Source organism: Cavia porcellus, unplaced genomic scaffold (assembly GCF_034190915.1).
Source record: "Cavia porcellus strain 051 isolate PalLab524CR breed Dunkin Hartley unplaced genomic scaffold, mCavPor4.1 scaffold_16, whole genome shotgun sequence".
Classification (NCBI taxonomy): Eukaryota; Metazoa; Chordata; class Mammalia; order Rodentia; family Caviidae; genus Cavia; species Cavia porcellus.
Window position 1 is genome coordinate 9,519,441 of NW_026947499.1, and position 27,282 is coordinate 9,546,722.

Consider the following 27,282-nt stretch of genomic DNA (forward strand, 5'->3'; position numbering starts at 1 on the left):
AACTTCTTTTCCCTCATTCATAGGATTCAAAAGGAAATGTACGTGATTGGTAGAGCTACGGATAATGGGGGCTTGCTGTGGATAATGGGGTCTCCCTCCGTGAAGACTGAACCGGTCTCACAAGAATGTGAACTTTAGACCTTGACCCCTTTGGAAGTTTTAGTTTAACTTAGGGAGCCAGCCGGCACAGTAGTTCGTTTTTTAAGTGTGTTGCAATTAAACTGGAAGCATGTAGGTAACTTTTTAGGCTGAATATAAATTTTAAAAACCGAACCTGTTTTAGGAATAAAAGGAAAAGACACCAGGAGCCCCCTCAATCTGCTGGAAGGGTCCAGATAAAGGTGAACATGAAAAATAAAACCTCGGAAAATGATGAAGCCAGGGCTCTCCAGTAGCCCAATCAAAATTAATTAACCTAGGTGAAGCAAAAATGGTCCTGGTACAAATGCTTGCAAGCTAAGAAATCAAACATCACCTTTACTTGTGTGTGTGTGTGTGTGTGTGTGTGTGTGTGTGTGTGTGTGTGCCAGGGATGGAACTCATAACCTCTTGCTTGCCAGGCAGGCAATTAAGCCACTGAGCTAAATCCCCAGCCCCCAGCTTTACTTTCCAACTAAGTACAAATCAAGATGGGAAGAGCCAAATAAAAATACAATCACATTGTTCTGATTTAATGATATCACAGCCACATCTGGAGACAGACTCCCAGAATTCAGTTGTAGGACCAAAGTCCAGGCAGATGGAAAAAAAAGAGACGTTGAATAAGAAGTCTAGAAACTGACAAAACGCAAGTTGTAATCCACGATTACTGAAGAAAAAAATTGTTTTAGTGAAGCATAATTTACATACTATGAATTTCACTCAATTTATGTACAGTTCCATGAGTCTTAGTGAATTTAGTGACAACTGGTGCCACCGACTTTAAAACATTTCTAGCACTCTCAAGAGGTCCTTTATACCTACTTGCTATTTGCGGCTACTCCTGTTTCCCATCTTCAGCCCAAGGCAGCCACTAATCTACCTTACATATGTAGATTTGTCTTCCATGAAGACAGTGGAATCTATCTTACTTTTTTTACTGAGTAAAATATGTTCTGTTTTTGTTTTCTGCTACTAAACTACATGTGTGCCCTCCCCCTTTTTGGCAGTTGTTCAGGCCGACTTGAAATTTGCAATGATCCTGCCTCAGCCTGCCAAATTGCTGGGATTACAAGCATGTACTTACACTCAGTTTAACAGAATGTTTCTGAGGTTTATCCAGGGGACACCACATGTAAGTGTTTAATTCTTTATCAGTGCTGAATCATATCCCATTGTTCTCATTGTATGGACATGTTCCTTTTGTGTCTCTTTTTGCCAGTTGGTGGATATTTTGAAGGTTTCCAGTTTTGGGCCAGTATGAATAATGCTGCTGTGAACATTTATAAACACAGTCTACATGGGGATATATACATTCATATCTCTTGGGTATGTTCCTACAATGGAATTACTGGATGGTAATCTTAATTTTTTTGTATGTGTACTGGGGATTGAGCCCAGGACCTGTGAACTGAACAACACTGCCAGTTCTTTTTATTTTTTGTTTTGAGCAACATTTCCTTACACTGCAAAGGTTGAATTTGAACTTGTAATCCTCCTGCCACAGCCTCCCAAAAGGATTGGGTTACAGGCTTATGCTATCATGCTTGGTGTTATTTTACTGATTTTTTGGTACCAAGGGTCAAACTCATGACCTCGTACTTGCCAGCCAGGCACTTATGCTGCTGAGCTAAATCCCTAGCCTTAGTGTTATTTTAAGCTTCCTACTACCATCAAACTCTTTTTTTTTTTTTTTTTTTTTGAGACAGGGTCTTGCTTTGTAGTGCAGCTGGACTTGCACTCTGTGATCCTCCTCCCTCAGCCTCCTGAGTACTGGCATTGTAGGAGTGCACTGCCACACCTGGCTGGTATATATAAGTATTTATCACAAAATTTGATACGTGTTTTTCATTAAAATGGAAATTAAGAGAACTTCTATTAACTTTATATTTTACCCTTCCCTCTTTTCTTTCCAGAGAGAGGATCACTAGCCTAAACCAAGAAATCCCTTTTTTTAAAAGTCCTTCACCCAAATTCCAGACTTCTGAAAATGTGGTTAACTGGCACTTTAACACCAGAGGGCATTACATTATACCAGAAAGTCGGGGGATGTAGCTCAGTGGTGGAGCACAGGCTAAAGTAGCCCTGGGCTAGGCTCAATCCCCAATGCACGAAGGAAAGGGGAAAAGGGCAACAATGGAAGACAACAGGGAGATACAAGTCGCTGAGACAAATACCTGAGACCCAAAATTGAGGAAGGGAAAGTTTATTTCGTTCAAAATAATCGGCTGGCTGCAAGGCAGGGTAACGAGGCAGAAGAGTAACAGTTCAAGGCAGCAAAAGCAGCAAGAGCAAAAGAGGGAACAGTAAAGGTCTTTTCTTCTCTTATATTGTAAGCAGGTACCCATCCCGCCAGTCCCTGTAGCACTCACACCATTTCCCTGCATTCCTTTTGCACTGTATGCAGATGTTTACAAAGTGAGGACCCTGGCTGGCCCCTGCTAAATCTCTTAGTTAAACTTCCTTTTTTTTTTTTTAACCAGGGATTGAACTCATGACTGCCTGCTCACAAGGCAGGTGCTTATGCCGCTGAGCTAAATCCCCAGCCTCTCTCAGTTAAACTTCTAAACTCGAATTGACACAATGAATCAACCATAACACCTGTGGAATCCTCTGCTCTTGAGTATGAGCTGTGCCTTGTAATTTTTCTCACTAAAAGTCAGTGGATATGACATGTGGTGGCACAGGCTTGTAGTTCCAGCACTCATGAGGCTGAGGCAAGAATTCTGTGAATTCTAGGCCAGCCTGGGATACATAGTGAGACCCTGTCTAAAAGAAAAAAATAAAATAAAAGTTGGGGGGTGGTAATTATGGATTTCAATTCAAAGATTAGGGCACCAAAAAGACTGGCTCCTGTGTTGGATGCCCATTTGCTTAGAGGAAAGCTAGCTGACAAATTGTGAGCTATAGGGAGGCCCACATGGCAAGATTCTGAGGTCTCCAACCAAAAGGAAGTGAGCTGACTTCTAAGAGCAGTGTGAGTGAAGTTTTAAGATAGTGCTAGAAACTTTAGCTGGAGAAATTAGATAAGAGAAAGAAAGAAAAGGAATAAAATAGGAAAGGAAGAAGTTAAAATATTTGCAGATGACATGATGTGTTACATAGAAGACCCCAAAAACTCCACCAAAAGACTACTAGATTTAATAAGCAAATTCAGTATCATTAGCTGAATACAAAGTCAACACTCAAAAATTAATAGCCTTGTCAGCTGCCCAAGATGCCAAAGGGGAAGAAGATGGCCCTGGCCCCTGCTGTCATGAAGAAGCAGGAGGCCAAGAAGATGGTAAATCCACTCTTTGAGAAGAGGCCCAAGAACTTCAGCATCGGCATTGGACAGGACATCCAGCCCAAGAGAGATCTCACCCACTTCTTCAAATGGCCCCGCTACATCCAACTGCAGCAACAGAGGGCAATCCTGTATAAGTGGCTGAAGGTGCCCCTTACGATCAACCAGTTCACCCAGGCCTTGGACCGCCAAACAGCTACCCAGCTGCTTAAGCCGACAAGTATAGACCAGAGACAAGAAAAGAAGCAGAGGCCCAGTCTGAGAAGAAGGCTGCTGGCAAGGGGGACGTACCCACTAAGACATACCACTCCCCCCCCACCCCCAACCTCAGCAGGTGCTAACACTATCACCACTCTGGTGGAGAACAAGAAGGCTCAGCTAGTGGTGATCGCACATGACGTAGACCCATTGAGCTGTTTGTGTTCCTGCCTGCCCTGCATCGCAAGATGGGGGTTCCTTACTGCATCATCAAGGGGAAGGCCAGGCTGGGGCGCCTGGTCCACAGGAAAACCTGCACCACTGTCATCTTCACACAAGTCAACTCTGAGGACAAGGGAGCACTGGCTAAGCTGGTGGAGGCGATCAGGACCAACTACAATGACAGATAGGACGAGATCCACCATCACTGGGGAGGCAACGTCCTGGGTCCCAAATCCGTGGTTCACATCACCAAGATGGAAAAGGCAAAGGCTAAAGAGCTTGCCACTAAACTGGGCTAAGTGCACTCTTCAGTTTTCTGTACATAAAAACAATACATCGTTCTTAATCTGGGGGAAAAAATTAACAGCCTTAAACTGGGCATGGTGGCACACACCAGTAATCCCAGTACTTGGGAGGCTGAGGGAGGAGGACCTTTGCAATTTTGAAACCAGCCTGGGCTGCAGAGTGAGCTCAAGGCCAGCCTAAACTACATAGTGAGACCCTGTGTCCAAAAAAAAAAAGGCCTTCCTGTACATAAATAACAAACTCACTGAGATTGAAATCAGAGAAACAACACCTTTCACAATAGCATCCAACAAATAAGGGAAGCTGAGACAGCAGACCAAGTTCAAGACCAGCCTGGGCTACAAAGTGAGCCCAAGGCCAGCCTGAACTGCATAGTGAGACCCTGTCTCAAGAAGACAAAAAAAAGAGATACCTAACATCAATATAACAAAGAATATAAAAGACCTCTATATTAAAACTATAGTGCTCTGAAAAAGATTGAAGAGGATATTGGAAAGTGGAGCAACATCCCATGCTTTGGGGTAGGAAGAACAAATATAGTGAAAATGGCCATTCTTCTAAAACTGTTATACAGATTCAGTGTAATCCCAATAAAAATTCCAATATCGTATCTCACAGAATCAGAGAAAACAATCAGAAAATTCATCTGGAACCAGAAGAGACCTAGAATAGCAAAGGCAACCCTGGGCAACAAAGGTGAGACGGGGCATCACAATCCCTGACTTGAAATTATACTATAAAGCTACTGTGATAAAAACAGTATGGTACTCACAAGAAATCCAAAAATTAATGGACTAGATTAGAAGATACAGAAACAACTCCAGACACACTAAGGCACCTTATCTTTGACAAAGGTGCTAAATACATTCACTGGAAGAAAAAACTGGCTCTGAACATGCTGAAGATAAAAAGTGGACCCATATCTTTCACCATGAACTAAGCTAAATTCAGAATAGATCAAAGATTTTTCTTTTCTTTTTTTTTTTTTTTGTCTTTTTTTCCTTTTTATCAGTACCAGGGATCAAACTCACGACTGCCTGCTTGCAAGGCAGGTGCTTATGCCGCTGAGCTAAATCCCCAGCCCTAGATCAAAGATCTTAATTTAAAACAGAAACATAAAAACTCAAAAACATTGGTGTAGGCAAAGACTTTATGAACAAAACCCTAGTCGCACAGGAACTATCATAAAGAATCAACAACTGGAATCTCATCCTATTGAAAAGCTTTTGCAAAGCAGGACAAACCACCATGTGGGAGAAAATGTTTGCCAACTGTTCCTCTGTAAAAAGATTACTACTGAGAACTTATAAAGAACTCAGAAAAAAATCAGTCCTCCCAAATTTAAAGACCCAATCCAAACATGGGCATCTGAGATGAATACACACTACTCAGATGAAGAAATATAAGCAAGTAAATATGTGAAAAAATGTTCAACTTCACTGGTCATTCGAGAAATACAAATTAAAACGGAGATTCCACCTCATCTGAGAAAGAATAGCTATTATCAAGAAATCAACCAGTAACAAGTGCTAGAGGGGCTGTGGGGAAAAAGGAAGTTTTCTCCACTGTTGGTGGGAGTGTAGACTGGTGCAGCCACTGTGGAAATCAGTGTGAGAGTCCTCAAAAAACTAGGATTGGAGGTCCCATTTGATCCAGCTATTCCTCTTCTGAGTATCTTCCCAGAAGAATTAAAAACATCATACCAGGGCAATATATGTGCACCCATATTCATAGTAGCACAATTTGTAATAGCTAGATCTTGGAAGAACCTAAATGCCCATCCACGGATTAAAAAGATATGGTACTTTTATACAATGGAGTATGACTCAGCCATGAAGAAGGAAAACTGGAGACTTTTATAGCTAAATGGATGCAACTTGAGTGAAATCAGACAAGCATGTGTGAACATTGTGTTGTCCCACTAGTGTGAGAAGCTGGAACAACGTTATGTATAAGTATATTAAAAAGACAGTTAAAATAGTTATACTACTGATTTCTCTGAATTTATTGAAGAGAAAGATTTGTGCTAGTATTGTTCAGACAATTGAATGCAGATGTCTTGTGCTCCAGGTGACTGAGGATGACAATGTACAATGTATGTACTATTGTTGCCTCCTGATGAACATGTTTTTGAAATTTTGTTTTGTTCTCTGTCTGTCTCTGTCTCTCTCTCTCTCTCTCTCTCTCTCTCTCTCTCTCTCTCTCTCTCTGAAGTAAAATGGACTTAGCCAAGGATTTAGTTCAGCAACATAAGTGCCTGCATGGCAAGCACTAGATTGTGAGTTCGATCTCCAATACCAAAAAAAAAAAAAAACCAAAAAAAACTGGTGTCTAAGGATCTAGGTATGACATGAAATAACATAGACTTGAAGAAAAAAAGGTGAGGTTGGAAGGTCATCAACCCCCAGTCAAGCCTCAATATGACTACAGCTTTGAGCCAGGCATGGTGGTAGATGCCTAAGACCAGCACTCAGGAGACTGAGGCAGAAGGATTGCTGCAAGTTCAAGGTCAGCCTGGAAAACATAGTGAGACCCTATCTCAGACAAATAATTATAGCATCGACCTATATCTTATTCTGTGCTGTTAGGGACGCTGAGCTAAAGACTGGGTCCCTAACCCTTATATTGCCTTATACTACTGAGTTTTGAGGCAGTTCGTTATGCAGTAATAGATAACTAATAGAGACCACAAAAGTGCATTTCCTATGATATTCATAGGCATTTGAAGTTCTTTTTGGGGATTTGCTTTGTTTTTTGAGATAGCCTGTCAAACTCCTTATGGCCTCCCAGTGTACCTAGCTGTTTTGGTTTTGCTTTTTGGATTTTTTTTTTTTTTTTTTTTTTTGTATTGGGGATCAAACTCATGACTTTGTACTTGCCAGCCAGGCACTTGTACCACTAAGCTATATCCCAAGCCTGCTGTCTTGGTTTTTAGAAATTAAAATTGTGAATGTTCCCTCTACTCTGTATGATTTTCAGGCAGCCAGATAAAAAGAACTCACAAGTGCCTCAGGAGAGTTGTCAGCAAAGGCAATTAAGGATATTGTGTTTGGTAGTCAAAAAGTAGTGCTAGGGCTGGGGATTTAGCTCAGCTGAGCGCCTGTCTTGCAAGCAGGCAGTTGAGGGTTCGTCCCCGATACCAATAAAAAGGAAAAAGACAAAAAAAAAGTAGTGCTAATAACCTTTAAAATAGCTCTGATCAACAAATATTTCAGAAATGAAGCAAAAGTCTGTTGTGAGAAAGCATAAAGGGAAAGACTTGTACAAGTCACAGGTTGTGGTGGTGTGTACCAGTAACCCCAGCATTTGAGAAGCTGAGGCAGGGGAAATCTCTGTGAGTTCAAGGCAAGCCCGGGCTACAAAGTTCAAAGCCAGCCTCAACTACATGGCGAGGCTCTGTCTCAAAAAAAAAAGAAAAAAAAAAAAAAAGCTGGGTGTAGTGGTGCCCATCACATGATCCTGTATTCCTAGCAGTTTATCTTTCTGCAATCATTTCTTTTCAACTTGCTTTTCAACTCACGCCTTTTAACATGTTTAGTGTATGATGATATCTTATTCACTTGGTACTTTTGATTTTACTTTCTAAAACATGAATATTAATTCAAATCAAAACTAACTTATACTCCTCAAAATCCCTCCTCTTCAAGTTTTTGCATAGACAATCTCCATTAAAAAAAAAAACCCAGATGTAATTTTGAAAATGAGACCATGGCTAATTAAACCAATAGTCTTTTTTCCCTTACTATAGTATCTCAGGATTCTTAGAAGTTGATCTCTGTCAACAGTCCAGGAGTCTCAAAAGACTAAAAGGCAATAAAAAGGAAAAACAGAGTGGGGGCTTCCAGGAGACAATATTTGTTTTTTGGTGGTACTGGGGATTGTACTCACAACCTTGCACTTGCCAGGCAGGTACTTATGCCACTGAGCTAAATCCCCAGCCCTAGGAGACAATATTTGTATACTTTGCATGTAAAGTAGCAACTTTACCATAGTTAAAAAAAAAAAGACAGGTGTGATGGCACATGCCTGTAATCCCGGCAGCACTCAGGAGGCTGAGGCAGGGAGAATCACTACAAGTTCGAGACCAGCCTGGGTTACAAAGTGAGCTCAAGGCCAGCCTGAACTGCATAGAGAGACCCTATCTCAGACAAAAAAAAAAAAAAAAATGAAGGCAGTGTGACAAACACTAAAGAGCAGAGCAACATTATTTGCAAAATTTTTAGAAAAGGCATTAAGGTGGCCAGGGGTTTTGCTCAGTGGCCTAAGTTCCTTTTTGGCAAGTGCAAGTTCATGGGTTCGATCCTGTACCAATAAATAAATAAATAAATAAATAAGGCATTAGGGCTGGGGATTTAGCTCAGTGGCTCAGCATGAGATCGTGAGTTTGATCCCAGGTACCAGTAAATAAATAAGAGGGCTGTCCCCAAACAAGCATACTTCTGGGTGTTAAGTTGCTTTTTTTTTCATCCAGACTTGGACATGAGAATGTTGCTTGTTTCACTTTACCTTGTGGGACAGCTTAATGATCCAATGACATTATTCACAGGGCAGAAGCTGGATGCCAGCTAAGGTAGACACAAAAGAAAATTCTTTATTGGAAATTCTCATTGGAAATGCTTGTACTGCGCTGGGCCAGAAATTAAAGAAACCCAGACTTTTGCTTGTCCTCCTCTCGTTTTGTTTTTTTTGTACCGGGGATCACACTCACAACCTCACCCTTGCCAGGCAGGCGCTTATGCCGCTGAGCTAAATCCCCAGCCCTCTCCTTTTGTTTTTATTCACCCTTGTTTGGGGAGGAGGGGTGAACTTTGCGGGGGGGGGGGGCAGGCTGTAGTTTCAGGGCCACAGAAACAGCAGAGAAAGCTGGAAGATCTGAGTTGTGGAGAAAGGGATTCAAGTGGCTGGTCCACACAGCCCTTCCCAGGAGATCCCGGTAGAATGCCAGCGGGGCGGCCTGTCCGTAATACTGCAGGGCTGTCCTCTGTTCTCTGAACAGGGCCTCGGGGTCCTGTCGTGGACCGGAATCAGATATGGGCTAACCAGTACTCACTGCGCCCCTCTAACCAAAAGGCAGGCAGTGTTTCCACAAGGTGGGCCAGGGCCGGGGAGTTCGGAGAAACTGCAGAGCATTTGCAATGTGCAGACTCTGCTCTCCACGCCTTCTACACAATGAGCTGAATGTAACTCCATGGGAGGAAGGAATTTCGCCCTGTAGCCAAGATATCTGAAGGTCTAGAGACATTTTTCACATCGCAATTGGCAGTTGGAGGCTGCCTCCTGTGCGCAGGGGTCAGGTGTGCTGCTTGTGAAACAGGTGTTTGGTCTCTGTCAGGGTCCTACCATGCAAGTTTTCAAAAATCCCTGAAATCTCCAAAGATGAGTGAATTTTTTTTTTTTTTTTTTTTTTAGTTTAAGGAGAAAAAGAAAAAAACAGAAGAAGGGTGCAAGTAATACAAAATTTAAAAAATAAACAGTAAGAAATCACTAGTTAATAGATTACATATTCTCATCTTAAAAATAGTCGTTCAAGTTACAAAATTGAAGCATATAAAGTGGACTTTCAAACAGTGAGAGCGCAAACAGTTTTGTTCAATGATCCAAAAAAACTCAGTAATATCGGTACCAGGGATCAAACTCACAACCTCACGCTTGCCAGGCAGGCGCTTATGCCACTGAGCTAAATCCCCAGCCCGATGAGTGACTTTTTATACACTAATAAGTACATTGACGAAGTCTCCACAATCTCCTAGATTCAGGTCAACAGGCTAGAATGGCCTCACCGACTTACCTGGTAGTCATTTTTTTCATCTTCTTCCTCCTCCTCCTTGTCTTCTTCTCTTGCTCTTTTTTTTATACTGGAATTAAACTCAGGACCCTGTATTTGCCAAGTTGGTGCTGTGCCACTGAGCTATATTCCCCAGCCTTGTTTTCTTTTTTCTCACAAGTCTCACCGTGGAGCCCAGGCCAGCCTCAAAATTGCAGTGATCCTCCTGCCTCAGCCTCTAGAGTGCTGAAATTACAGGTATATGCCACTACGCCTAGTTTCTTCTTTTTTTTTTTTCTTTTCTTTTTTTTTTTTTTTTGGTTTGTTTGTCTTTGTCATTTTTTTAGATAAGGTCTTGCATTGTAGTTCAGGCTGGCCTTGAACCCACAGCAGTCCTCCTGCCTCAGCCTCCCAAGTGCTGGGATTACAGATGTGTACCATCACACCCCAGTATCTGGCAGTTATTTCTGTGTCAGCTGGGATTTTAAGGGCGGCTTGGCCACACATTTCTAGTCATTCAGTGGATGTGCCTGGGCCTATTTACCTGGTGGTAGACTCCAAATTCCTAAGAGCAGCAAAGGAGGGCAAGCCCCATGCCTGGGCACTTTTCCAGGTTTCTCCTTGTGTCCATTTTTCTAATATCAGATTAGTCAAAGCAAGATATGTGGCCATGTCCAGATTTGAGGGGAGGATAAATAGACTCCATCTATTGATGGGACAAGCTACAGAATCACTTTGGAAAGGGCGGTACACAGGGAGAAAAGAATTAGTAGCCCTTTTCAGTAATAATCACAATTGCAGGTGAAGTATTTGAAAATTAGCCCTCCCTCTAGCTTTTTTTTTTTTTTTAAATAGGATGCCTTACAAAATACCAAAAAGAGCTGAGAAGCTGATTTTTAATAATCTGGTGACTTCAGATGGTTGGTTATCTCTCTCAGGACTGTTGGGTCAGCTAGGCATGGTAGCACATGCCTCTGATCTCAGCACTCAGGAGGCTGAAGCAGGAGAATTGTTGCAAGATCGAGATCAGCCTGGGCTACAACATGAACTCAAGGCCTACCTGAATTGCCTAGTTAAATTTTGTCTCAAAAAGACAAAAAGAAAGGAACTGTTAGAAGAACCATTCAGATGAAAACTGTGAAACTGGTTTTCCAGAAATGCAATTGTAAGGCTAGAGAAAAACCATCCTCATTGCTGGACAGCTAAGCCCTGCTTGTAGAGATAAAGATAATGAGATAGAATGGAGAGGTCCCTCAGTGGTAGAACACAAGCCTAGGATGCCCAGGCCCTGGGACCATCTCCAGCACCAAAAATAAATAAAAACTAAGAAGTCAAAAGATATAGAAATAGACTTAAAGTTGAAATTGAGCGGGGCTGGGGATTTAGCTCAGCGGCATAAGCACCTGCCTTGCAAGCAGGCGGTCATGAGTTCAATCCCTGGTACCGATAAAAATGAAAAAGACAAAAAAAAAAAAAAAAAAAAAAGTTGAAATTGAGCCTGAAAATTATAGTTTCCATTCAGATTTTGGGATGGTCTGTGAGTGTCTGGTTTTCAAGTTTCTTCTTTCCGGGCCTCACCAGACCCTTGGATCTCCCTTCATTGGGCAATGTTATTACGCCACTTCATAAACACAGCACGAATTCCTGGATGATCTCACCCATTTCCTTTCCCCACTCCTCCAAGGGCTGTCGTCATTAGCAGAATCTTCAACAATACCAGGTTTTACAAGGATAAAGTCATATCGTGAGTGTTTCAAATGTTCAGATAAATGAATGTCAGGAAGAGAGGAGGAGAATAAAAGCAAACTAATGGAGAGCATTTGTTTACGTAGGCTATTTCCTAAGCATGCTTAACTTGAATGTTTAATTTTTTTCAAGTTAGAGATTAAACTCAGGGTCCTGGGCACTGAGCTGCACCCTCACTGTCCAGCTGTTTTTTATTTTTTCTTTTAGGAAAAGGTCTTGCCAAGTCGCTGAGTTACCAGGCAGGGCTCTACATTGTGATCCTCCTGCCTCAATTTCCCGAGGAGCTGGAATTGTAGGTATGAGCCACAGTGCCTAGGATTTCAGTAGTTTTTTTAAAAATTTATTCACAGAGTTGCACAACTGTCAGCATAGTAAAGTTTTATTTTTTATTAGTACGTGTTTGCAGTACATACTGTTTACATTCTTTGTGTGGAGTTGGTACACGTACATAATACTTTTTTTTTTTTTGAGACAGGGTCTCACTGTCATTCAGGCTGACCTTGAACTCACAGTGACCCTCTGGCCTCAGCCTCCCGGATGCTGGGATTACAGGCCTGCATCCCCACACCAGGCTACACATCACATTTAATTCCTTTTTTTATTGCCTATTCCTCCTCTCCCTCCATCTCTTGATCTCTGCTCATTTGAGAAAGATCTAGCTCCCTACATCCTATTATCTTTTATTTTGCTTTTTATTTATACTTTGAGTTTCTCACATAAGAGAAACTGTGGGATTTTCAGTTTACATGTCTGATTTATTTCACTTAACATTGTAATGTGCAGGTGCACCAGGGTAAAATTTAAAAGTGTTTTCTTCATTCCAAATGCAAACCCCACTCCTGTGAGCACCCAATCCCTATTCTCCCTGGTGACCACTAATCTACTTTCTGTGCTTGGGCTACTTTTTTTTTTTAAATTAAGTTTATTGGTACATTTTAGATATAAATAATGATCACATTTATTGTAAGGAATCTGTATCTGTACATGATATATCTCACATCTTTTATTCCCAGTCCTCTGTCCTCCCTCCAACTTGTCTTCTCATTTACAAAAGCTTTGTTTTCATGTTTTCCTTCTTTACTCATGTTATTTCTTTCCCCTTCCTTCCTTCCCACCTCCTCACTCCCCAGTTTCCTTTCTCATTTTAACATTTTCTTCCTGGTTCACAGTATCTATTATAGACCCTTGGTTTCTCACATCAGAGGAACTGTGTGCTGTTACTCATGTGTGTCCAGTGTATTTCCCTGAAGAGCATGGTCTCAGCATGCATCCGCTCACCCAGACATGTCTCAAGTTTACCCTTATGGCAGAGCGTGCTCCCTTGTATAAAAATACACCTTTCCCACTTCTCAGTTGATGGACATGGGGCTGTTCCCAAGAGTTAGCTGTTACAGACTGTGCTACTGTAAAACATGGGTGTGCGTGTATCATTGTGGCGTGATGCTTTTAATTGTCAGGAAGATACCAAGAAGGGGAAAAGCTCGGTCCAAAGGGACCTCTAGTCTAGTTTTCTGAGGAATGTACACACTGATTTCCAGTGGCTGCACCAGTTTACACTTCCACCGACAGTGGAGAAGGTTCCTTTTCCCCACAGCCCTTCCAGCATTTGTTATTGGTTGATTTCTTTTTCTTTTTCTTTCTTTTTTTTTTTTTTGAACCGTGGATTCATAGTTTTCACCTGCACCCATGTCTTCATGATATGAGCTTTTGAGCAGACTTAGTGTTTCTGTTTTAATATTTAGATCTTTGATCCACTTTTAGTTTAGTGGTTGGTGAAAGATACGGGTCTAGTCTTAATCTTCAGCATGTAGAAAGCCAGTTTTTCCAGCACCATTTATTAGAGTATTTTTCTTCCAGTGAAGGTGTTTGGCTCCTTTGTCAAAGATAAGGTGTCTGAGTGTGTTTGGAGTTGTTTCTGCATCTTCTAATCTATTGATCCTCAAGTCTGTTTTTTGCCAGTACCATGCAGGGTGTTTTGTTTTGTTTTGTTTTGGTCTTTTTGAGACAGCATCTCACTATGCAGTCAGGCTGGCCTTGAGCTCACTTTGTAGCCCAGGCCGGTCTGGAACTTGCAACAATCCTCGTGCCTCAGCCTCCCGAGTGCTGGAATTACAAACATGAGCCACCACGCCCGGGCTTAACTATTTTTAAACATACAATTCAGTGGCATTTAAGTACATTCATGTTATTGTGCAACAGTCACCACCACTCATCTCTGTAACTGTTTCATGCTCCCAAACTTAATCTCTGTTCTTGGGTGACGCTACCTTCTCAGCACTCCCTCACCCAGTGCTTGGTAGCCACCATTCTTTCTGTCTCTGTGAATTTGACTAAGCTAGGATGAGGCAGAAAGACCACAAGTTTGAGCCCAGCTGAGCAACTTGGCGAGAACCTGTCTTAAAATAAAAGGGCTGGCGATATTGCTGAAAGGTACAGTGCCCCTGGGTTTGATCCTAAGAACTGTAAAAAAACATTAAAAACAAAATAAGTAGAATCAGCTGGGTTTGGGGCTCATGCTACTGAGGAGGCAGAAGAATTCCAAATTCAAGACCAGCCTGGGTAACTTAGTGACACTTTGTCTTAAAATAAAAAAAGGTCTAGGGTTGTAGCTCATTGTTCGAGCACTTGCCCAACATGGGCAAGCCCCTAAATTCAATCTTCAACACAAAAATATAAAATATAAAGTAGGGATGTTGTTGCTTATTCCTGTAATCCCAGCATTTAGAAGGCTGAAGCAGAAGGATCTCAAGTTAAGGCCAACCTAAGTTACATAGTGAGACTGTCTCAAAAAAAAAACAACTCAAAGCAGTAATAATAATAATCTACTGTACCCAGGAATGTGACACATGTCTAGATCCCAGTATTCTAGGGGCTGAGGTGGAAGCGTTGCAAGTTTGAGCCCAGCCTTGGCAATTCAGTGACTTAAAAAGACGCTGTCTCAGAATTTTACGTTTTCTCTTGTTTTGTTTCTTTTAGAGACAGAATCTCATTGTGTAGTGCAGGCTGGCTTTGAACTTGCTTATGTATCCCAGACTGGCCACAAACTCACTTCAGTCCTCCTGCCTGACACTCACAGTGATCTTCCTGTCTCAGCCTCCCAAATGTTGGAATTACAGGTGTGTGCCACCAGACCTGGCATTTGTCTCAATTTAATACTTGTTTTAAAGGGCTAGAGATACAGTGCAAAGGCCCTGTGTTCAATCCTCAAAATTAATGAATGAATCAATCAATCCATAACTAACTGCCAGGTCCTGTGGCGCTAAGAGAATCCAAGTCTCCATTGACAGCTAAGGGGCTCAGGTTGGAGTTCGATAGCCAGGGCATCCACCGAGAGTGGGGTTTGTACACCTGCTCTTTCCCCCACTCTTCTGCTACAGGCTCCTGTCACCTCCCGGGCTCTGTCCTGTCCTGGTCACTCTCTGACCAGTTCTCCACACTTGACAGCAGGATCCTCTCTCGCTCCCTTGCAGGGCCACCTCCTCCCAGAGGGCCCCTCACGGTGGAGCAGCTCAGCCAGGCCCTGGGCATGGCATGCACGCCTGCGATGCCAGTCACGTGGGCAGCTCTACAGGGGGATCACAAGTTCGAGTCCAGGTGGGCAATTTTAGTAAGACCTTGGCTTAGAATTAAAGATTAACCACACACACACACACACACACACACACACACACACACATCTGTCCTTGGCTCCTTGACTCTCATTTCCACCCCCAGTATGGCAGCCAAGACTTGACCTTCAGATAGATCCAGAACTAGCTATTTCTCCCAGACCAGGCTACCATGGTCTCCCATCTTGAAGGCAGCTGGAGCCTCCTACCATGCTTTCTGCTGTCTGTTTTCTGAAGTGCATCCTCCTAAAGCACAGTTACACCACCAGGTTCCCCTGAAGCCTTCCAGAAGCTCTCATGTCAGAGGAGACACCTTGCATCTCACCTGAAATCTGGCCCTTCAAACTTTTCATTCTCCCACTTGTTGGCTCCATCCTGGATACCCTGGCCTTCCCCTGTGCTCCTCGCACAGGCCAAGTGTCCCTGCACCCCTGGGCCTTTGCACTTCCGGCTGCCACTGCCTACAATGCTCTTCCCTCAGGTGTTCACATGCCCCCTGCTTCACTGCATCAGGTGTTTGATCTCATTTTATTTTTATTATTTTTTGTTAAGCGGCGGCAAAGTTGATTTAAAAAAGTAAAAGTGAAGAGTGAAGGAGAAACTGGATCTGCAGAACAAGTTAGGGCCAAGTAAAAGAGGAAAAGCAACATAAAAGAATAACCTGGAGCCAGGTGTGGTGACACAGCCTGTAATCCCAGCACTTGGGAGGCTGAGGCAGGAGGAGCAAAGTGAGTTTGAGGGCAGCCTGGGCTACATAAGCAAGTTCAAGGCCAGTCTGTACTGCATAGCAAGACTCTGTCTCAGGAAAAATGAGAGAGACAGAGAAAGAAAGATGAGCAGAACACCTTGGAGAAAGCAAGGTGGGCTATGAGGAAAACCACAATACCTTTGACCTATTTTTTTTTTTTTTTTTTGAGACAGGGCCTCCCTATGCAGCCCAGGCTGGCCTTGAACTCATGGTGACCCTCTTGCCTCAGCCTCCCAAGTGCTGGGATTACAGATGTGTACCACCATGCCTGACTCGAGTACGTGTGCTGGAAATTGAACCTAGGACCTTGGACACACTCTACAACTGACCTATGGCCCCAACTGCATTTTTTCCCTTTATGCCACTTTTCATGATTATATATATATGTATATGTATATTGTCTTTTTGAGACAGGGTCTCATTATGCAGTTCAGGCTGGCCTTGGGCTCACTTTGTAGCCCAGGCTGGTCTTGAACTTCCAGCGATCCGCCTGCCTCAGCCCCCTGAGTGCTGCGATTACAGGAGTGCGCCACCATGCCCAGCTACGATTAGATATATTTTGATGAGTTGTTTCTTTTTTGTAAGCCCCACAAGGGCAGAAATCTTATTGTTTGCAGTTGCAAAGCCTAGAACAGTGTCTGACACTTAGTAGCTACTTAATAAATGTTTTAAATTAATAAATATTTGGGCTGAGTGTGGTGGTGCACTGCTGTAATTCCAGCACTCAAAAGGCTGAGGCAGGAGGATCGCAGTAAATTTGAGGCCAGCCTGCGCTGCAAATTGAGTTCAAGTTCAGTCTAACCTGCAAGTGAGACCTTGTCTCAAAAAGCCAAAAAGAGTTAATAAATATTGGAAGTAGCACACTTCAAATGATACATGAGCAAGGTGTGTGTGTGTGTATCTCAGCCTTTTAAATGCACTGCTGAAGGACAGGAATTATTTTGAAATAGTCTTGCTAAGTTGCACAGGCTGGAACTTTCAGTCCTTAACCTTCAGCCTCCCAGGGCCTGTCTTTGTTAGAAACAGGCAAAGAAATACAAATAGAGCAATCTGGGTGCACTGCCACTGAACACATCTAATCGTGTCCAAGTTAATACAATATGTATAATCAGTTCGACTTTGGCGGGTTTTTTTTTCTGTTTTGTTGAGTTGAAACAAGGAAATCACAATTCTTTTTACCCTCTGATAGTTATTTAGGAGCCTGCCTCAACTTTGTTAGTCTGGGTTTTCACTGTCCTTCTGTTAATTTTTCTAAAGGAGTTTAGTGAGTTTAACTTACTAAGGAATGTGAAGGTATTGTCAAATCTCAATTTGGTCAAAAAGTAAACCTTGTTGGAACAGATGAATTACAGAAGATCCCCTACCCCTTTGTTGTCATTTAAGATAGAATCCTACTCAAATTGTCCCCAAACTTGTGACCCTCCTGCCTCAACCTCCCACGTGTTAGGATTACAAATATGCAGCACTGTATTTGGTGTCCTACTGCACTAAAAGAAAAAAAAAATCAAATGAACTGGAATGATGGTGTATACTTGTAATCCCAGCCCTCAGGAGGCTGAGATGGGGGATCACTGCAGGTTCCAGGTCACCCTGGACTACATACTGAGACCCTACTTCAAAAAAGGAAGTACCAAGTGTGGTAGGCAATACTTGTAATCCCAACACTTGGGAGGCTGAGGCAGAAAGATTGCTGCAATTTTGAGGTCACCCTGGGCCATAAAGTAAGTTCAAGGCAGCCTGAACTGAATAGTAAAACACTGTCTCAAGACAAAAACAAAACAAAAAATATATCTTGGATTCATGTTAGATTCTTCTTTAATTAGTACAACCTTGGCTTTCATTATGAAATAGTGGAGTTTTTGTTTATTGGTTGGTTTTTTGGTTTTTGTTTTTGTTTTTGCAGAGATTCACTGATAGAACTATTGTGTCTCTACAGAGAACACAAATATAAAATTTCTGGGGCAAAGGGAACAAAACATTTTTTTTTTTTTTGACCTAAAAGTTTAGGCCAAAAAAAAAAATTTTTTTTTTTTTGTCTTCCTCATTTTTATCGGTACCAGGGATCGAACTCACGACTGCCTGCTTGCAAGGCAGGCGCTTATGCCACTGAGCTAAATCCCCAGCCCCTCTAGGTCAGAAATTAAGCTCTATATTTTATTCTCCTCCTTCTTCTGGTAAATATATTATTAAAGAATTTTGGATTTAATTGTATGTTAAAATTTCATTCATTCATTCATTCATTCATTCATTCAAGATAAGCTGTTGCTATGTAGTCCAGGCTAGTCTTGAACTCACTACAAAGCCCAGGCTGGTCTCAGCCTTACAGAGATCCTCTTGCCTCAGCCTCCTAGTGCTGGAATTACAGGCGTGTGCCACCACACCTGCCATCTGTGTTAAATTTCACCCCTCTTCTTTGCAGCCAGGTCCCTGGCTGTGGAAGATTCTGTGCCCATACCACTCCCCACACTTTCCCTGTGTCCTCTGCAGCCAGTCTGCATGTTTGCTTCCAGAACAACCACTGCTGCTCCCATCCAGCACTGAGCCACAGCAGAAGCAGGGCTCAGCTCACCTCTAGGCAGTTAACGCAGGATAATCCAGTCTCCTTGCTAGGACAAAGTTCAAGACTAAACTGGTGCCCTGAATCTGATGAATCAAGATGTGAGGGGAAAGCATGAGTGGTGTGGGGATTTCACAGATATTTCAGAGAAGGTCCCCAGGAGCTCCAGGCTACCTTCTAATCGAGTTGTCAATCCCAGGAGACAGAATTCCAGCCTGAATTTTAGAGCAAACTCGGCAAGTGGTGCACATCTGTACTTCCAGTTATTTAGGAGGCTGAGGCAGGAGGGTCACAAGTATGAGCAACACAGATTTTGTGTTAAAAATACTTTGATCTCTTCCTTTTAAGAAATGAAACTTTGGGCTAGGGATTTAGCTCAGTAGCACAAGTGCTTGCCTGACAAGTGTAAGGTCATGGGTTTGATCCCCAGTACCAAAAATAAATAAATAAAAGAAATGACTTTTGCTGGGCGTGGCAGCACTTGCCTGTAATCCCAGCATTTAGGAGACTCAGGCAGAAGGATTGCCATGAGTTTGAGACCAGCCTAAATTATATACTGAGACCCTATCTCAAAAAAAATTTTTTTAAACTAGGACTCCTCTGATGGGTTTAGGAGAGACACAACCATCTACCAAGCATAGGCAGCTGTAGGCAGCACTGCTATTTCTCTGCAAACCTTTGAGTCTACATTTATCAATAAAAGCCATCTTCCACAGCTGATGTTAGAACATTTGCTTTGTTGGTTTGGATACCTGTAGAACATATATGAAGACACTTGCTTTTAAGAAATTCAAAAAGAAATATATTGGTTCATTAAAAATAGAATTTATCACCTACTTACTAACAAACTGCACAGTAGGGAGTGAAAAGGTTCCATGAAGGCTTTTACTTTGCATTCATAATACCAGTGATATACATAGTCTGTGTAGTCACAAGGAAATGTACTGTATTACAGAAAACGTAGGTCCAGGGATATACCTCAGCAGTATAAGCTCCTGTCTGAGTTCAGTTCTGTCTTGTTCAAGCACAAGGTCCTGAGTTCAATTTCCAGTACAAAAAAAAGTAAAGTTGCTTTGTTTGTGATGTAAGGACTTTGAAAAAAAAAACAAAAATATGTGGCATTATTTTAATTTGATAATGGTGACTTGAATTTCAGAAATGACCATGAAGACTACTTTTAGAACCGAGTATATTTTTATTAAGGTATTTTTCTTAAAATATCAAACCTCTGGTCACATAAATGGACTTGTAAAAATGAACTGTTTCATTTTCTAAAAAAGAAAAAATGAATTCTTTTGTTTTCTGGAACATCATTACATATCATGCCTGGTTATTTTTACTTTACTTTTTTTTTTTTCTTTTGTACTGGGAATCAAATTCAGGACCTCAAGTTTGCCAGGCAAGTGCTCAGTTTTTCTTTCTTTAGGTAAAATTTTTCCTTGGATGTTACTTGTATTATTGTGCCATTATTTTTGTCTACTCCAAATGTACCAAAGCCCCTGGACAGAGTCGATGTTCACAGCCAGATGGAACTGTGCTTTCCTGTGGGAATGCTTTGTCCAGACTGGACAGGTCTTTGATGGATTCACCTTTCCAGATAGGTGGTACTGTGGAATGGTACTGATGGAATTAAGGTCTCGGGGTGTGATACAGAGATGGGGGATGATCCAGCTTTGCATATTTTCCCAAGAAACAATCTTTTTTTTGTACTGGGGATCGAACTCACAATCTTGTGCTTACAAGGCAGGCGCTTATGCTGCTGAGCTAAATCCCTGGCCCGAAACAATGTTTTCTTGCTCAACATTTTAATTTTAAAACAATGGGTAAAATTATTTTAAAAATTAAAGAAAAAAAAAGCCAGAATGGCTATTATGCAGGACTCAAAAAACAACAAATGCTGATATAGTTGTTGATAGAGTTATTTCCAAAAGATGAAAAATATTAACAAAAGATGAGAAATATAAAATAAAAAGCGGCCTTTATTCTGAGAACACGGAGAGAGATGACCGGCAACCCCACCGCTGGCGTCCGGCGATCTCTCCGGCGGACACGCAGCGTGGGGGCCTGTAAATAGCCTCGGTTTGGGGTGGAACCTAAGGCGGGCATTAGGGATACACAGGTAGCCCATTGGTCCTAGGTTTGGCGCCATATGTAAATTCCCAGGGGCGGGAAGATGGCGTCACAGGTAACTTCCTAGGGGCAGGGCAAGATGGGGCTTCCTGCTTCCGGTTGTGGCTTTCCTGGCTACAGTGTCCTGTCTGGGCCAAAACCTTTCAGTTGTGACAAGAAAAGAACCCTGTACATTGTTGGTAGGAATGTAAACTAATAAGACTATAGAAGTCAGTATGGAGATTTCTCAAAAAACTAAAACTAAAAATTCCATTTGACCAGCTATATTTCTTTTGGGTATTTTCCCATCTTATTACAGTGATACCCCATTCGATATCAACTGATGATTGACTGAAGAAAATGTGGCATATAGATACAATACAGTACTACTCTGCCATGAAAAAAAATAAATTTGAGTCAGTTGTAGGAAATGGATGAATCTTGAAACCTACAGTTAAGTAAACTAAATCAGATATAGAATGTTAAATATCACATGGTTTCCCTAATGTGAGAAAACCAAGGCATAAATGAAGAGCAAAACAAAACAGAGATGGCAGGAAAAAGGAAGGCAGACTCTATGGCCAGAGGAAGGGGATCTGGGGAAAGAGGGAGAGTGGAGAATGCAAGGGGATAAAGGGGAGTAAAACTGATCAAGATGTGATGTGTATACGTACCAGTTCCCCAAGATGCATGTAACTGTTATGTGTCCCAAACATACACTAAAAAGAAGGAAGAAAAGAAAGTTAGTTTTCACTTATAATCCCAACACTCTGGGAACTGGGACAAGAACAATGAAGTTGCCCAGCCTGGGCAACCAGCAAGACCCTGTCTCAAAATAAAAAACTTTAAAAAGGAGCTAGGGTTATGGCTCATTGTGAAAGCCCTGGGTTCAATCCCCAGGACCAAAAAGAAAGAAAGAAAGGAAAGGAAATGGAGTCTCAGGCAGGGTTATATAACTCAGTGACAGAGCACTTGTCTAGCATGCACAAGCCCTGAGTTGAGTTCAGTCTCAGTGCTGGCCTAACTTAACTACTTCTTGTGTGATAACAAAGATGGCCCCCAGGCTTCCTTTGCTACCAGGTCTACCCCAAGAGCAAATGTTACTGAGAAAAATTCCAGCACTAATGCTGATTGGACAAGATGATGTCACATGGTCATTCATAAATCTTTACTGTTCCCTGAAGTAGAACATGCTGATTGGCCAGTTCCAGAGTAGGACCTGGTGATGGGCCACGAAAGAGAAGTAAGGTGGTTTCCCAAAGGAAAGTGACAGAACCCTACTGAACAAGTTCAGGGTGTTCTTTACTGCTTCCTGTGAACATGTCCAGGTGTCCCCCAATCAGTTAACAAATCCAAACATTCTGTGACTCCCTTGAACATCTATAGATCACTTTCCCTTCTTTTCTTGCCAGAATTCTGGTCTACAGTGGCTGCCCTTCTTCCTGACTTTGTGCCCTCTTCAGTCCTGTCTCTGCATTCAAAGTGCGGTAGTAATGGTCACCAGTGACCCAATAGCCAACACAGTGGCTTTTTTTCTACCTCTGCCCCATTTGACCTATATTCCAATCTAAACCATTGGGATTGCTGGTCTCTGGACCTCCCGGCCATCTCTTGGTGGCTCTTCTTCTGTCTCTTCCTGCCCCAACTCCACTCTTCTCTAGGTTTCTGTTTATTTGAGACAGAACCTCTTTTATGTAATTCAGGCTGGCCTTGAACTCATTATGTATCCCAGGCTGGCCTTGCACTTGCATGAGCCTCCTGCCTCAGCTTCCTGAGTGCTGGCATTATAGACAAGCACTTTAGACAAAAGATAGCAATTAGCTAAAGAGGCCGTAGGCCTCTCCCTTAGGATGACCAAGCCTGAAGTCAAGTGTTGATAGGAACCAGGTGGACAGTCAAGTCCAGGGATATAATAAGCATGGGGCTAGATAACCCCACTGTAACTCATGCTCCTATCTGGAAAACTTTTGTTTTGTTTTTTGGTACCAGGAATCGAACTCACAACCTTGCACTTTCCAGGCAGGTACTGTGCTGCTGAGCTGTATCCCCAGCCCCCCAGCTTGGCCATGCTTCTACAATGAGGAGTCTCCAGATCTTCCTGTCCTGAGCTCTGAGCCCATCCTGCTTGCTGCCTCACATTCACTTACACCTGAACCTCCTGTGGAACCTGCAGACCAATACTTCATCCTCCTGCCAGGGCAGCATCCAAGTGAGACTGCCCAGGATGGAGTGCCAAGTTACTCTACCTTTCTGTGTCTCAGCTTCCTTATCTACAAAATGGAGATGATAGCAGTGCCTGCCTAGAGAGTAAATGAAGTTGCTACTTCACTAGGCACCAGGCTAGTGCACTTAGTGGTTCTGCATCAGGCAGAGGTGAAGGAGAAGGGTGATGGAGAACCTGTGTACTGAACCCCCGGCCCTGGGTCTTGGCATAACATTATACACATTTTTCAGTACTAGGGATTGAACTGAGGCCCTTGTACAAGCTAGGCAAGCATTCTACCACTACACTGTCAGTCCTTTCTTATTTTTATTTTGATACAGGGTCTTACTACATTGCACAGCTGGGCTCAACCTTGAGAGCCTCCTGTTTCAGCCTCCCAAGTAGCTGGGATTATATGTATTCACCACCATTATATATGATGGGCACAATGTTTTATTAAAGTTAAAAGGCCAAGCACAAGCCTAGTATGGTGGCACATGCCTGTAATCCCAACACTTGGGAGGCTGTATCACCATGAGTGCAAGACCAACCTGCACTGCATAGTGAGACCTTGTTTCAAAAAGCAAACAAAGAACTAAAAGAAAGACAGAAAAAAAGAGTAAGTTAAAGGAAACTTTGGGAGTTCAAAAGCTTCCAATCCAAAGAAATGATAAATGTGGCCACTCATGGTGGCACACATCTGTAATCCCAGAACTCAGAGGCTGAAGGAGGAGGATTCCTGTAAGTTTGAGGCCAGCCTGGGCTGTAAAGCAAGTTCAAGGCCAGCCTGAACTGCATAGCAGAATTTTGTCTCAAAAAGAAAAAGAAAAAGAGTGAAATGATACTTTGCCAGCTACTGTTCCAACAGAGAATATATAGAGAGCTCAGAAAAAAATCAAAGAGCCCAATCAATAAATAGGCAAAAGAACTAAACAGACACTTCTCAAAATAAGTACAAATGGCCATGTGAAAACTTGTACAGTATCTTTAGCCATTAGGTCAAATTCTTTTCTTTCTTTCTTTTTTTTAAATGGCCATCTCAAGAAGAAGACAAAAAATAAGTTCTAGTGAGGATGTGGGAAAAAGGAAGCCATCTACACTGCTGGTGAGAATGTAAATTAGAACAGCCATGATGGAAATTAGTATGGTAGTTCCTCAAAAAACTACAAATAGAGGGCTAGGGATTTAGTTAAGTAGTATAAGCACCTGCCTGCCTGGAAAGTGTGAGGTTGTGAGTTGGATCCTCAGTACCAAAAAAAAAAAAAAAAAAAAAAAACACCCAACTACAAATAGACCTATCATTTGACCAGCGGATACCACTCCTTGGTATAAACTCCAAGGAATTAAACTCAGCATACTGCAGGGCTACTGGCACACTCATATTTATTGGGGTGCAATTCACAATGGCCAAGATATGGAGCCAGCCCCAGTGCCTATCAATAAATGAATGGATAAAGAAAATGTCATGCATATATTTTATTAGCGTATTATCTGGCCATAAAAAAAGAGTGAAATTTTGTTCTTTGCAGGAAAATGGATAGCTCTGGAGATCACCATGTTGAGTGAAATAAACCAGACTGTGAAAGACTGGATCACATATTCTCCCTAATATGCGGAATTTAAAATAAGTGACAGGAAAGTAGAAGGGAGACTGTTGTTGGACAAGAGGAAGGAAGAATATAAAAGTGGGTGATGAGAGAATGGATATGGTCACAATGCTTTACCTTTTTTTTTTTTTTTTTTTTTTTGAGGCAGGGTCTCACGATGCAATTCAGGCTGGCCTTGAACTCACAAAGTAGCCCAGGTTGGCCTTGAACTCATGGCAATCCTCCTGCCTCAGCCTCTGGAGTGCTGGGATTGTAGGAGTGCATTACACCTGGCTCAAAATACATTGTATCAGGGGCTGGAGATTTAGCTCAGCTGCATAAGTGCCTACTTTGCAAGCAGGCAGTCGTGAGTTTGATCCCTGGTACCGATTAAAAAAAGAATTATCAGCAATTTTAAAAAATACATTGTATCAACTCCCCTCAAAAATGTGGGACCAGGGAGGAAGGTGGGGGCAAGGGAGGTGATGGGAGAAAGGGTTAAAGTATAAAATATGCATGTTCAAATCTGTCCCAAAAGTCATACAAAATAAATAAATAAGTAAATGATATTTAGGTAGATGGAAGTGCTAATTGCTCTAGCTTTTCATTACACATTATATACATGTATCAAATCACATGATTCCTCATAAGCAATGTACAATGAGTATGTATCAATTAAAGTACCAAGGATCGAACTCATGTTTACCAGGCAAGTGCTTGAGCCACTGAGCTTCATCCCCAACCTCCTCAATTAAAAATTATTCAAGTTTGGGATGTTGGGCCATATCTGCAATCCTAGCCCTTGGGCACCTGAGGCAAGGGGATCACTGTAAGTTCAAGGCCAGTTTGAACTACATAGGTAGACCCTGTGTCAAAAAAATAACAAATAAAAAGGACTATTTTGGGGAGTCTCAGCATTCACTTCCCCAGCTCCCAGGATATTTGAGGGGCTCTGCACACAGTGACCTCGAAGATGCCTAGGGGTCCTTCCTCCTCCCTCACAGCCTGCCACTCCTCCCATGCCATGTGGCGCTCACTCATCTCGGCTTGGGAGCTTGGATACCATGTCCCTGCATCCCTGTGTTACCACCCTGCCTTGCCACTGGCCCAACACCAGGCCACAGCTTCCCCCAAGTCAGGTCTGGTCCCCATTCACCCCAATGCCCCGGCCTTCCTGTCACCACACCAGAAGTGTCTCTCCAGACCCCTATCCCCACCTGCTGCCTGGGCAGGCGTCTCCCTTCCTGATCCCTTTCAGGCTGAAATGCAGGTTTGTCGGTGAGACACTGTCTTCGCACCCTAACCCTGTTTTCTTTCCAACCCCACCCAGCCTAGAGGAGCTTCCTGTGACCATTGCAACAAACCATGATGAATTCTGTGGATTAAAACCGTATAACCGTGCTATCTTCCGTAAGGGTCAGAAGTCCACAAGGAGTTTTATGGGCCTAAATACAAGGTGTAGGGTGGCAGGTTTCTACTGTAGAGTCTAGAGGAGACTGCTACTGACCTTTTCCAGGTGTAGAGGCCGCCGTGTTCTGCTTGTGGCCCTCTTCAGTTCACCTTTCCCTCTTCGTCCTCCCTCATAGCACCTCCTGCTGACCTGCTCTCCTTCGTGAAAGAGGGGTAAGAACACCGAACACCTGTGATCACATTTAGGCATCACCTGGGTAATCGTGGATAATATTAAGGTTATTAATACAGCTGAAATCCCAGCACTCAGGAGGCTGAAGCAGGATCCTAAGTATAAGGTCAATCTGTGCTTCATAGGGAATTTGAGGCCAGCCTGGGCTATCTAATGAGATCCTGTCTCAAAAGAGAGAGAGAGAGAGAGACAAAGAGAGAGAGACAAAGAGACAGAGACAGAGACAGAGAGAGCAGAGCAGTCCCATCCTCAGGGTACCTTTTGGCATATCAGATTATAGTCACAGGGCCTGGGGATTTAGCTCAGCAGCATAAGCACCTGCCTTGCAAGCAGGCAGTTGTGAGTTCGATCCCTGGTACCGATAAAAAAGAAAAAGACAAAAAGATAATAGTCACAGACCCCAGTTGAGACATGGATGCTTCAGAGGGGTAATACTCTACCCAAACACATGATGTGGAATAATCCCTTGACACCGCTGGGGTTGCTTTTGCTGTTTCCTCTACAGAATGCCCCATTGACCTGCTAGTCTCTCTAACTCCCAGGTGTAGTGCAAACAGCCCTTCATTGTTTAGCTTTCCTAATCTCACAGTTGGTACACTTCAGGGTTCCCAGAGAGGACATTTTATGATATTGAATTATATAGCTGATTTGCATATCTTATCACTTGATTGTGAAATCTTTTGGAGCAAGGATTCTTGCTTGATTGCCTTTATTCCACCATCTCCTAATATATAGCTCACATATTTTTACTTTATTAGTTGCAAAAATATGTACTGAATCCAACAACAGTTAATGAAAACTACTAAGGCTTTATGTCTTTATGTCTTTCAAGGCTGGGAAATGAACCAGGACCTCACTTGGGCTAGGCAAAAGCTGCACCCCTGAGCTACCCCCAGCCTGGGATGAAGAACCACTTTGTAGTGGGATGGTTTTTTGGTGGATGCCAGCCTCTGCTGGAGCCAGCATTCTTACCCGGATTCGCACAGCAACAACTCTCCCTGCCCATGGCAGTGCCCTGATCACATTTGCCCTACAGGCTACAGCACTGACCCAGAATACTGGCGCTGAAACCTGTGGTACATGCGGCCAATCAGAACCATAGTAATTGTCCCAGATGGGGACATGAGATGTCAATGGGTTGCTCCTGGAGGCCCGAAGAGGAGGTGAAC

General features: G+C 42.6%; 1 long non-coding RNA gene and 1 pseudogene across 1 annotated transcript; one reads left to right on the plus strand and one right to left on the minus strand.

Moving 5' to 3' along the window:
* Nucleotides 1–459: 459 nt before the first annotated feature.
* LOC134470623 (large ribosomal subunit protein eL8-like) lies at nucleotides 460–6,130 on the plus strand (annotated as a pseudogene).
* Nucleotides 6,131–19,444: 13,314 nt separating this feature from the next.
* Nucleotides 19,445–26,953, minus strand: LOC134470625 (uncharacterized). Its single transcript, XR_010039626.1, has 2 exons — nucleotides 25,979–26,953; nucleotides 19,445–21,401 (listed from the first exon to the last, which is right to left on the minus strand). It is a non-coding gene; the product is annotated as an uncharacterized LOC134470625 (long non-coding RNA).
* Between the last annotated feature and the right edge of the window lie 329 nt (nucleotides 26,954–27,282).